The sequence below is a fragment of the Puma concolor genome, chromosome A2 (genome assembly GCF_028749965.1).
Source record: "Puma concolor isolate L17-30 chromosome A2, mPumCon1.1.hap2, whole genome shotgun sequence".
Taxonomy (NCBI): domain Eukaryota; kingdom Metazoa; phylum Chordata; class Mammalia; order Carnivora; family Felidae; genus Puma; species Puma concolor.
The window spans coordinates 52,120,056-52,133,615 of NC_141668.1; the positions used below are offsets into that span (position 1 = coordinate 52,120,056).

At 43.8% G+C, this 13,560-nt stretch overlaps 1 long non-coding RNA gene across 1 annotated transcript; it reads left to right on the plus strand.

Moving 5' to 3' along the window:
• Positions 1-3,931: 3,931 nt before the first annotated feature.
• Positions 3,932-7,184, plus strand: LOC147583193 (uncharacterized). Its single transcript, XR_015246152.1, has 2 exons — positions 3,932-4,194; positions 6,450-7,184. It is a non-coding gene; the product is annotated as an uncharacterized LOC147583193 (long non-coding RNA).
• Positions 7,185-13,560: the final 6,376 nt, after the last annotated feature.

Sequence of the window (13,560 nt, forward strand, 5' to 3'; positions counted from 1 at the left end):
GTTCTCTCTCTCAAAACACTAGTAATTAGGACTGTCTTCTTCTTGGTTTTGTTAGGAGCCTCACCCTCATCCTGGCCCTGGTGAGAGGTTTTAGGAGGCAATACAAATCGGAAAGCACTCGCAGGTTGCTGTTACCCCTGTTAAAGCTAAAGCATTTCTCTAACGGAGAAAGCCTGGTACACTTGGAGATAGACAGTCACACTAAAAATTCCTACATTAAAGATGCTGTACATTAGGTGATGACTTTCCATATCAGTCATTTCTTAATTTATTCTTGACATCATTAAAAAAGTTTTTTTTGTTTGTTTGTTTTTTTTTTTTGAGAGAGACAGAGCACGGGGCGGGGAGGGGCAGAGAGAGAGAGGGAGACACAGAATCCAAAGCAGGCTCCAGGCTCTGGGCTGTCAGCACAGAGCCCGATGCGGGGCTCAAACCCACACACCGTGAGATCATGACCTGAGCCAAAGTCGGACGCTTTACCTACTGAACCACTCAGGCGCCCCTAATTTTAATTTATTTTTGAAACCAGCTCCGTGCTTGGGACATTTTAACAGCCAGGTAATGTTGGAAGCACAGGCTCTTCAGGGACACTCCTTAGGCACAGCTTTACAAAGCCTTAAGAGCACGGGGACTATCCTGCGCCCACTCGGTGGGTCCCCACTCTGGGTGGCAGCCCCCACCCGCTCTGAGCTGAGGCTACAGCTGGGAAGAACTTGGTGGGCAGGTACGTGTTCTGTGCTGAGCGCACACTCCTTGCTTTGCTGTGCAGCTGTGGCCATTTGCATCTGTCGACGCTATTTACGACACTTTGTACTTTCTCAGAAAGAACCATCTCATTTTCTGACTGCAGCTGCCCACACTGGTCTGGCTGCCGCTGGGGTTTTCCAGCAGGCCCCCACGCTGCCACATCACTTCAGACAATTTTCAACACGTTCTAGGGCCTTCTGCAATCCCAATTTACTTGGGTTTCATGTTTGCCCACTCATTCATTTCACCGCTGTGCGATCAGCACCTACTGTGTGCCAGACACTGCTCAAGGCTCTGGGAATTCTAAGACAGAGGAGGTGCAAATCTGTCTCTGAGCAGCTTAGAGGCTGCGGGGGAGACTGGCAGGCTTCTGGGCTGTTGGTGTTAGTCTCTACTTTCTCTTCCGTCTGTTTTCAAACCAGATCCTCTGGGGAAACCTGCCACCCTGCAAGCCTGTCCATTCATTGTCAAACTTTACAACGGGAATACAGTTAGTCCTTAAATGCCCTGCAGTGTGGCTTCTTGCCTCCACGCCAGCCCTCTGGTAAGACCACGGGTCACACCTGCCCCTGTGCCCACTGAGGAGTCCAATGCCTTTCGTCGGGTTTCACTTATCTTTTGACTGTGACTATGCAGTGTTCGACCCAGTAAAACACCTGTTGGTCTCGGTACCTTGATTTCATCCCGATCTTCCTTCTCTCTGAACTAGAACCCAGTCAATTGCAGGCCAACATGGTCCCTCCCATTTCACACTCATTCATCTCGCAGATGTCACAGATTCTTCTTGTGGCATCTTTCATATCGATGCCTGGTAGTGTTATTTTTGTCATATCGTCATCTGACTTTTCATGTGGATCGTTCTTGTTCTCAGAGCTAATCCTTGTTCTCAGAGCTAATAAGTAACCTCTTCCTGTTGGATATGCTGGAATTGAGGGTAGATTGGCCCCCCGCTTTTTTTAATTAGTTGGCTAGTGCGCCAGGCCTGGTCTTTGAGCCCTCAGATCCATGTCTTGCCCTTCCCTGCTCTGCTCTATATTGCAGGAGACTGACCCCTGCAGGCTGAGTGTCCTAGGATCCTTGTGTCAGCTGGTTGCTGGCGGAGTTTGGTCAATGGGAGGCACTAATGGGAACTGGATGGTGGGAGGAAGGGAGATGCCATGGTATTTCTCCTCGTCCTTGTCCTGAATCCATAAATGCCTCCCCGATAGCATCTACGGCAGCTCCTTCATGGATCCAGCCCCCACTGGACCAGCACACTGTGGTTCCAACTTCCACAGGGTGATCTGGCTTCTGGATTCTGGTAACATCATCTTCTCCTTTTGACCCTCTACTCTAAGGGTGGCAGTGAGTTTCTGCTGTTGTAATTTCTGGGTTGCCTTGCCACCTCCTAGCAGCCACTCAGCTTTGTTGTGTCCCGAGAAACCAAAATACTCAGAGTGGTTTCTGTTTCTTGGCTGGACCATGGCTGATATGATTATTACTTCCTCCTTCTTTCCCTCCCTCTCTCTCTCTTCCCTTTTCTTACCTCCCTCTCTTCCTTCCTTCCTTCCCTTTCTCCTTCCTTCCTTCCTTCTTTCCTGAAAGTAGTAGAACTCATAAGGTGATTGTTTTTGGATTTTATGCCACAGATTATCTTCCCAAAGCAGACTACTACTCTTTGAACACTTCATACTTCTTTGAATCTCCCAACACCATTGGCATAATATGAATGAAAGAGATGTGTATGGCTGGTCTGGGAGTCTATCATTTTTATAATACATATATGGGCACCTATACCTGACACTCTCTATTCCAAATATACAAATGAAAATTTTGGAGATGATCTATTTGTAAACGGCCAACTTGCTGAAATAACAACAGTACAGGTCTGGTTTTTTGAGAACGACTGATTACTAAAATCAGAGAGACTGCCATGTTCCTCCTGGCTAGTTTCATTTCACCTGGGACTGACATTAAAGGAAACATGTTGCTCTGGGTACGGATACAGGTTCTTCACTGCGTCTATCTGTTGGGGACGAACTGGAGCATGAAAGTCAAAGAAAAGGCAATATTATTTCTTCAAAGGTGCCTATCCCTTTTGGAAATAATACTTGACTTTTTTTTCTAATGTCACTGAATTGCTAGCGTCATCGGTAGCAAATCTGGCTTACGGAACCTTCTATCCGCCACGCTAGGAGTCCTTCCCGTGAAATGCCACCCCCTTGATAACATTGAATTGTGGTGTTACATTGCATCACTCAAAGAGGAAATGAGAAATGAAACAAACCTTACATATGCCTCCCTTCTACTCAGCTGTAAGAGTTGGTCTTCTATTTTCTTCTGACGACTGATTATTCTCCATCTCATGGCAATTTCTATGTCATGCTTTGAAAAGAAGTAAAGGAATATAATGAGAGGGAAACAAGAACTTGTAATTGTTGATCTCTTCATGGATACAGGAATGGATTACATTCTGACATATTTGCCATAAATACGGATACGGAAGGAAGCTGCCTGTTGCAAAAGTCACCACGTGCTGCCAAAGCAAACATAGTTACTATTAAAGATGCCTGTCTTTAGAAAGCACTGAAATGTACCAATTTTTAAAAATTGATCTTTAGGGGCGCCTGGGTGGCGCAGTCGGTTAAGCGTCCGACTTCAGCCAGGTCACGATCTCGCGGTCCGTGAGTTCGAGCCCCGCGTCGGGCTCTGGGCTGATGGCTCGGAGCCTGGAGCCTGTTTCCGATTCTGTGTCTCCCTCTCTCTCTGCCCCTCCCCCGTTCATGCTCTGTCTCTCTCTGTCCCAAAAAATAAATAAACGTTGAAAAAAAAATTTTTTTAAAATTGATCTTTAAAGGTTATAATCAAATCCTCTGATTCATTCTCCCTGTCCCCCCCGGAAAGGAATCATTTCTTACACGGTTGTCCTAGCAGATAGGGGCTGGAACGGGCATGCCATTTACTGTGCTGTGCTGAGGTAAAGAAGACTAAAGGGAGTGGGGATAATGTTGCCTAAGGGTTTTATGCAAGGAATTGGATAGCTTGGAAGGTGAGCCAGAAACCCACACTCGCAGGCAGTTTCATAATGATCACAGCAGGAATTTCTGTGGTAATTTTGCATATATAACTTTCATACCTAATTTTCAGTGCTTCTGCACATGTGCCCCATATGTTTACCCCAAAGCATTTTTTGCCTCCAGCTGGAACATGTTCAGAAACAACCTGTGACATTTTCACATGCACAAGCTAAAAGTGCCCGTATCTATTCCTCAGTGTATCCACAAATGTCCGTTTACTGCTGGTTCATTTTCTGTTCTGTTGCCATTTCACAGCAATAGGCTGAAAGGTGCCCTAAAGGTGATCTTCATGGCTCCCAGTCAAGTGCAGAAAGCCAATGTAAAGACAGAGGCCGACTGTTGGAAAAGGTCATTGCTGCTTTCATCAGCTGACACAGGAACCAATGAACAGGTAACTTATCAATGAAAAAAAAAAAAAGCCATGAGCAAAGTCAGCATGTTGCATCTTCAGTTTTGTATCCGGTGCAGGTTGGAGATCAGCCTTGCTGCTGGCTGGGGGTGGGGTCATGGGGAGGAGGGTGGTGTGTGAGGAGGAAGAGAGAGGATTTGCTTTGGCTGGGAGGACTTTTTTTTTTTTTTTTTTTAAACAGGATAAAATTAGGTGGAACAGGAAGACATACATGCATTTATGGAAGGAAAGCATGCTGGTTGCTAAAATTTAGAGCTTCGTTTTTGATGACTAATTCATCTTAATGGAAATAGTACTCTTGGAGGGGTAATAAGGTCAGAGTCAACGGCGGTTACTATGGGTGCAGCTGTGAGTGAACCACCCAAGAATGACGGGCTGTGAGGTTGCTGAGCTTTGCTCAGGCTGTTCCAGTCTTGCACTGTTGCTAGGTGGCTCTTAGTCTTGGATGGACCTCACCCTCATGTGCATACCTCAGTAGAGTCCCTTCATCTCTGAGAGGACCTCTTTGATCACAAAGATGCCCACTAGCCCTTATTTGACCAGGCTTAACTAGAGATCGCTGGAAGGACTGGTTGCTCAGGTTTTTTGTGTTTTTTTTTTTTCTCTTGCATTATAGAAGTCAGTGCAGGGAAGCTTATATGAGCCAGCAAATTGGAGCCAAGTTGTAGACGTTATTTAAAACATTTGTAAAACAAGCATATATATATATATATATATATATATATATATTCTCTCTGTATTTGTATATACAGAAAGACAGCCCTTTAGACACTTGAGTTTGCAACTGAAAATGGTTTGTGTGTGAGGATTTGGGGATGACATTCTATTTAGTTCTCCCCTGAGTGACTTTGATTTTCCACCATCAAAACAAAATCTACGTGTTTCTTTCACAGCACACACCCTTCACACAACTAGCACAGCATCTGCTCATTGTTCTGCAAGAGTGCTTATTATTAACTATGAGCTGAGTTAGACGATTTCACTACCTGGATTTTCATCCTGGCTCTGCCACCAGGCAGTAGCTGTGTAACCTTGTCCAGATCACTTAACCTTTTTTGACTTGGGTTTCCTGTTCTATAACCTAAGAGGATTAAAATAGATCAGTGATTCCCAACCTCTGGGCCTCAGCCTATTAGTGAATCACGAAATCAATCTGGTGAGTTGTGATCAGCACTTTTTTTTTTAATTTTTTTTATTTTTAAACATTTTTTTTTTTTCAACGTTTATTTATTTTTGGGACAGAGAGAGACAGAGCATGAACGGGGGAGGGGCAGAGAGAGAGGGAGACACAGAATCGGAAACAGGCTCCAGGCTCTGAGCCATCAGCCCAGAGCCTGACGCGGGGCTCGAACCCACGGACCGCGAGATCGTGACCTGGCTGAAGTCGGACGCTTAACCGACTGCGCCACCCAGGCGCCCCGATCAGCACTTTTTAAAAAGAACAGAATAGAATAGAAAATATTAGAGTGCATTACACGTGGTATGACTAAATATTGTTTCCAAACATGTCTGTTTCAGTTAAGTCCAGGTTTACATAGTTATCTGTGTACAGGGTTGCGATGCGAAATGTTTTTCTTACTAAAGGTGATTGTCAAAGAGGCTTGAAAACACTGAGACAGATGATCTCTTGGGGTTCAAACCTAAGACTCCCTGAAACAGGCACCCATAGTCAACCAGTTCATGTAGTAGCACATATCATCAAAGAACTGAGAGTGTGGTTAAGAAAAGGGGAGTGGAAAGGCATGTGGAGCTCCCCCTTGTCAGGATGAGCCTCTAGCTTACTGAGAAAGGGATTCTCCAGAGAGAGGACACCCTGGTGGCCAAGACCACGGAGAGAAACATCCAGTGCTCCAGCTCATCCAGACTGTTCACCAGGATATTGTGATGATTCCTGTGGCACCTGTCTCTCTTCACCTCCTCACACTTCAATCCCCGTCCCCCAACACCCAGTCTCCCTCCTTCTCCAAAAGAGTGTGCAGGAGGGAGAAATGATCAGGTTATTTTGGGGATGGTCTTGGGCACATGAAGAAAGCACCGTGGCATTTTCCCTCTGGTTCTCTTTGAAAGACTAATGTCCAAGACCAACTCTTAAAAAGGAAGAGATCATCGAATGGCTGACAGCCCACAAAGCCTGCACTTGAAAATCCAGTACCTTGTCTCTAAAAAAAAAAAAAATCTTTCTCACGCACACTGTTGCCCTGGTTTCATTTACTCTGAAAGAGATTTGGTCTTTACAGGAAAACCCTCACTATTGTTAACAAGATCTATCTCGCAAAAAATGTTGTTGACCTCTCTCTCCCCTGTTCCATGGTGGAGGTGCGGGCTGAAGAGGAAGGAAGGTGAGTGTCCTCTGCCCTGTTATTTATTCGCCCTGAACTTTTTGAAAATGCATGGCTGGTACTAGCCCATCTCTCCCTGACTCACCCAGAGGAAGGGTGCCTTTTTCTAAGTGACACCAAGGTGCTGTATGGACTGGCAGCCGTCCTGGGTGTGAGTTATCGGTCCCAAAACTCTGTGTTAGGTGCTGTAGGGAGATTTGTTGGAAGTTTTCCTGAAGTGTAAAGGGGAAAGCGACCGAGTGGTGCCTGGTCAGCCAAAAGAAAGTTGGAACTCCAAGCGAGGGGAACAGAACACTGGAACACGTGGGGTTCTGCATCATGCCAAAGGCTGTCCTCCACTGGTGCCACTGGATCTTGCCATCAAAATCCCATCAGTGAGGAGAAGTAAGCCTGAGGATCAGTACCCGTTCCAATAGCACGACTCACATGAAACAGACAAAACTGAATCCAGAGCAGGGTGATCCCCGATGCCAAGGTTAATAAATTTGAACTGAGCTGCATTTACAATGCACGCGTCAGCTTCTGATTCAACAAGAGATTCCTTGATCCTGAGTGAATCCAACACTGTATTGTGACATGGAGAATACATGGAGAAATAAAATTATAAAAAGTGAATCATTCTGAAAGATTAAATGAGGTCCCAGCATAGTCTCTTTCTCTCTTCTTTCATTTTTTTTTAAAAGAAACAAACTTTCTGACTAGTTTGGAGGCTTTAACAAAGTACCATCTGATTTTGCAGCCAACATTTTAAAAAGATACTGCTTAAAAAGCCATTTGCGCCATTCATAGGATATCTGGTGAAGGTGACTTTTCTCAAAAAATAATACAATTACTTTAAGAGGTATTTTAGGTTGCTGGTTGTTGGGACATACAAAGAAAAAAAAACTCACTGAATTGGTGATAGGACTCTGTATTTTATATGCTTTAAATAAAAAGGTGTTTGGGGTGCCTGGGTGGCTTAGTTGGTTAAGCATCTGACTTAAGCTCAGGTCATAATCTCACGGTTCATGGGTTCGAGCCCTGCATTGGGCTCCGTGCTGACAGCTCAGAGCCTGGAGCCTGCTTTGGATTCTGTGTCTCCCCCTCTCTCTGCCCCTTCCCCACTCACTCTCTGTCTCACACTCAAGTCAGTTAAGCTTCTGACTCTTGATTTTGGCTCGGGTCATGATCTTACAGTTAGTGAGATCAGGCCTCAAGTCAGGTTCTGGGCTGTTGGCTGCAGCTGCTTGGGATTCTCTCTCTTCCTCTCTTTCTTCCCCTCCCCCACGCTTGCTCGTGCTCTCCCTCTCTCAAAAAAAAAAAAAAAAAAAAAAAAAAAATCCCACAAAGAACGTCAGGCTACAGTGTTATTTCTGAAAGCAAAAGTCATTTTTCCTCTACTATTGAGGGGCAGGTTTAGAATGTCCTGGATAGCTTTAATGAATACCTGTTGAGTAATTTTATAACCCTTTACTGTATATTCAACACACTGTTATGTGAGGAAGTATTGGAAAATTTATTTTATGCAAGTTTGTCCTTCACTGTCTTTGTTTATATCATCTAATCTAAGCACATTGATTCGTTAATTTGACAACTATTTATAGAATGCCTAGGATGTGTGCTGGCCTCTGGAGACAGGGGTGAAAGACCAAGTGTCTGCCCTCAGGGAGCTTATAGCTTCTGGGAGAGGGGGAGAAAGATCATTGCGTAAGCATGTTAGATGGTCAGAAGAAGGGTAAGGGATGGTCGGAAGCCCTGAGGGTGTGGGGGAGGGGGAGAGGGGAGCTGTGTTATTTCATATAGTTCCAGGCATAGTTCCAGAAGGGTAGCCATGTCATTATTTTATCACTAAAGTGCTGTAGAGCAGAGACAAGAAAGAGGGGAGGGAGGCTATAAAGGCCAGGGAAACAAATACTTGTCCAGACCTTTTAGCTTCAATGGGAATGAGGTACTGAGCAGACTGAAAATTGGGGGAGAAGGTTCTGAGAATTTAGTATGAGACTCTCTTTCTAGAAGTCTGTGCTATATGGCTTTCCCGAGTCCTTGGGTTTTCTGAGGTCTCCTGGCAAGAGGGGTTTCTGGGAAAACAGGCTCTTCCCTCATGTTAGAGCAGGGGAACAAAAGGGAGGGGAAAGAACAAAACAAGGTTGAGCAACTGGGGTGTTGGGCAGGCTGTTTACTCTGCAAGACACCCCAGCTTGGAGAACTGATTCCCCCCATCTCTCCTCCCTCATAAAGAAAACTGAGAGCCTGGAGAAAAGGAAGAGCAGTTCTATGGGAATGTACTGTTGTTGTCATGGGACACAAAGTTGAAGGATTTCAAGAGAGGTTGAGGGTACCTGTATGCATGGTTCTCTTGGGGGTGGGGGTTGATTTGCAAAAGGTGCTACTGAAGGGGCTTCTACATCGTTAGCAGAGTATTAGGAAGCTACCCGATAGACTTCACTTTATACGATCAACATCTGAGGGGCAAAATCAGTACTGATTATGAAATTTAAAGTTTAGAAGCTGGGGGGAACCTGGGTGGCTCAGTTAGTTAAGAGTCCAACTTCAGCTCAGGTCATGATCTCACGGTTCATGGGTTTGAGCCCCGCATCGGGCTCTGTGCTGACAGCTCAGAGCCTGGAGCCTGCTTCGGATTCTTTGTGTCCCTCTCCCTCTCTGCCCCTTGCCCGTTCATGCTCTGTCTCTGTCTTTCTCAAAAGTGAATAGACATTTAAAAAATTAAAAAAAAAAAAAGATTAGAAGCTGGGTTTTTTCTGACTATGGTGTTAGAGAAATTAAATAGCTTGAGATTTGAGACAGAATTTCCCAGTGATTTGTAAATGTGAGATTCACCTGATGCCATTTGATCAATATTTTTTTTTTTATTTTTTTTTTAAATTTTATTTTTTTTTTCAACGTTTATTTATTTTTGGGACAGAGAGAGACAGAGCATGAACGGGGGAGGGGCAGAGAAAGAGGGAGACACAGAATGGGAAACAGGCTCCAGGCTCTGAGCCATCAGCCCAGAGCCTGACGCGGGGCTCGAACTCACGGACCGTGAGATCGTGACCTGGCTGAAGTCGGACGCCCAACCGACTGCGCCACCCAGGCGCCCCTGATCAATATTTTTTAATTGGGGGGAGGGGGACATTTGCACTTCAATTTGGCCATACTTTCAGATGCTATGAGCAAGCACCTTTGTGTGCAAATCAAAAGTCAGATGATTACATACCTTGCCCAGCTTTTCTACTTCCGCTAGCTTGGACATAATGATCTCTATTGAATATTTAGTTTAGAGCACTTTGTTTTGCAGAGAATCTTTAGGAAAAATCTTTCCCACCGGTAGATTTGTTTTAGGAGAGTCAGCAAGCAACAAGCAGGACTGACCTGCTTTCAGGAATAAATGGCCTTCTACAATCTCCCATTCAATTAAACAAACACACTGAATACAGACAGACTTGCTGGGCAGGATCTTGAGTTGGGTTTCTACTTTAATTCTACTTTAAATCTACTTTAATTCCCCTTTTCCTTGAATTGTGGTTCTCGTATACCTCACTGGAAGTTTGGGGGTGGCTGCAAAGCCTGGATTGCATCCAGACTTAACTTATGCCATCTGGGTCATTAGTTCACTTCTGTCGGTTAAGCTGCACAGACGATGGCCACCCTTGGGGGTTTAGCTTTCATACTGGACCCTCTGCAGAAACAGTCATGAGCTCAGTGAGAGGGTTCACAGGTAGGCAGGTCTCTGTTGCTTTAGGAGGGTCACTGACACCAGCTCATCTCTCCCCTTTGATTGATGGCATCATCTCCAACGTGATATATACCTGACTTTTAAAATTTCCGAACTTCTTGGTGGAAGGCAGCTAAAAATGACCTCTTCGTGCCCACTGAGAAAGAATTGTCTCTGAAACACTGTATCCAACATCGACTATTGGATAAAGTTTATCTAATTTTCTTGTTTCTCTTTCTCCCACTTCATTTTTGCTCTACTGTACTGAGTTTCACCTCACGTTTATAAATCTGATTTGAGTGGAATTTCCCCTTCTGATCTGACATCAAGATCAGATTGCATGAATAACAATCCTTGTAGAAATAATCTGTGGATAGGCCTTCCTATGTGTGTGTGTCTCCCTCTCACTATATATACACACACATGCATATATTCTATGATATGCTAATATATGTATAATATCCATACATATATGTATGATATTTGTACGTATGTGTATATATACACTATATATGTATGTATATGTGCTTATGTACTTACGTACTTATGTGTGTGTGTATATATATATATATATATATACATACTTTTATATAGTGTGTGTATATTCATAGTATATATAGGTACTTATGTGTATATACATACACACTATACCATGAATATATTGTATGAATATATACTACGAATATACTATGAATATATGTGAATATATTCATAGTATAATGTATATATATATATATACACACATAAGTACCCATATATATGTATATACACACATACACACACACACACACACACACACACATATACATATTCTAGTTTAAGCTCTGCATCACACTGTAACCAAACGATAGTCCCTTATATAAAATTTCTAATGCCTACTTTAATGCCTTCAACAGTAATGTACTTGAATTTTAACACTGATCAGTTTTTGCGTATAATTGTAATGCTATGTCTTAAAATAAATTGACACCATAATTGCCATCCTTCTAGGTCAAAATGGGTCAACTATCAGCAACTTGATATAAGTACAATCTAGTACAATATCTACTCACTCTGCAAATATGTTGTGTGCCTACAGCGTACATTAAGCCAATTGCCATGGGATATTAAAACCTGAGAACGAGTGGGGCACCTGGGTGGCTCAGTCGGTTAAACGTCCGACTTTGGCTCAGGTCACGATCTCATGGTTTGTGAGTTTGAGCCCCTCGTCGGGCTCTGTGCTGACAGCTCAGAGCCTGGAGCCTGCTTCGGATTCTGTGTCTCCCTCTCTCTCTGCCCTTTCCCCACCCACGTGTGTACCGGCACTCTTTCTCCCTCTCTCTCTCTCAAAAATAAATAAACATTTAAAAAGTTTAATAAAAAAGTGAGAACAAGGGGCTCTTCCTTGGAGCCTCCACTCTATACATCACAACTGGAGTATCAGCAGGGAGAGAGTGATTTGTTCTTTAGGAGGGGAAGAGCAGCTTCCTGCTTTGGAGGAGCACAACATGCTTTCAATGGTAATTCCCTACATGATTGCAGTGCCTAAAAGTCCACAGAATCCCATGAAAAACAACCTTTGATGTCCCAACGCTTCCGAGTCAAGTTCAGAGCCCTGAGTCCAGCATTCAAAGTACCTATCTGACATTATTCCTTTTCCTTTTTCGCTCATACCTCTGTTTTCCCCTCTGTTTCTGCTATTCCTTCCTCCTGGAACGTTCTTTCCTCTTGCTTGAAAGGCAGTCAAGAGTAGTTGTTCAAGACTCTCATTGTCTGGGTTCAAATCTCAGGTCTCCACTTATTAGCTATGCAACCTCTGGCAAGGTGTTTGATCTCCGGGTGCTTCAGTGTATTGTGCTGTAAGAGAAAGATAATATTAGTGCAACTTTACAGGACTATGTATGTTATATAATTTATTATATGTGAAGCAGCAGAACAGAGCTTGATGCAGAGCAAGTGCTCAAGAAGTGTTTATTACAATTTCTGCACGTCTAAATCGGACTCATCTTTCAAGGCTCCAGGCAAGGGCTATCCTCTTCCCCAAGGCCTCCTCCAGTATCCCCAGTTCTGAGTTCTTTTTCCTGTCTCTTGTTTCTCAGAGCACATCTGTAACTGTTGCATGGCACTTGCAATCTTATTTGCATCTATGTCTTCTCTTCTCTACTAATCTGTGAATGTTTGAAGGTAGGAGCTGCAATACTGCAGTGCAGTCCTGAGCTACCATCGATGTCACAGGTGAAGGGCACAATCCTCAACAAAACTATTCCCATTTTAGGTTCAGACACCAGCAGCCCTGCCAGAGGTCCCCAGGCCACCTGCACTCCTGACCAACTGGCTACAAATTCAGAGGTTCTCGTGACCCCCGTGAGGTTTGATAATTCACTAGAAGGACTCACAAAACCAGGAAAGTGCTGTCCTTATGATCACAGCTTTAAAAAAGATATAAATCATGACTAGCCAAATGAAGAGACACATAGGGTAAGGGTCCCAAACGCAGAGATTCCGTGTCTTCTTAGTGTGGACTCAGGACACTAAATCCTGGGCACACTAATGGGTTCACCAACCATAAATTTCACCCGAGTTTTGGGGGTCCAAATTTTTTACTAGAGTTTCGTTATTCAGGTGTGATTAATTGAATCATTGATCACATGATTGAACTCGATCTCAAGTCCTTCTTTCTTCCCTGGAGATCAGGTTGATACCATCCAGATCAAAGACCCAACCCTCTAATTACACGGTTGGTCTTTCCATCATGGCCAGCCAGCCACCGAGTCATCTTATCATAAACTCAAGTGTCTCTCATCTTGAGACCCACCGTGGATAACAAAGTTACCCCTATCGCTTGGCAAATTCCAAGGACTTAGAAACCTCCTCCCAGGAGCCCAAAGACAAAGACCGGACAAATTCTTCATTATAGAACAGGAGCCATATCTGATTTGTCTTTGAATCCCCTCCTGTGCCTAATAATTTGCACACAATGGGCACTCAAATTTACTAAAAGTATAGGCAAAGGTGGGCTTTAGAAAGATAACTTTATGTAGCATGGATTACAGAGGTCAGCTAAGACTACTGTTAATAGACCTGATGTTATTTCATTGACTCTTTTGGTACGCTGTTGGTGAGACTGAAAAAATAGAAATCTTACCAGAGTTAAGTTGTTCTATCGCTCTCCATGCCCCAACTATAAAGTGATTTTCCATATGTCGAATTTATCCGAGAGAGCCCTCCCCGGGAAGTTAAAGGTGGTCTTAAGCATGAAGGACTTTGGCCTCTCATTATTTAACTGATTAAAAGAAATAGCTTATGATAATGTTACAAAAAGGATGGAACTCATTA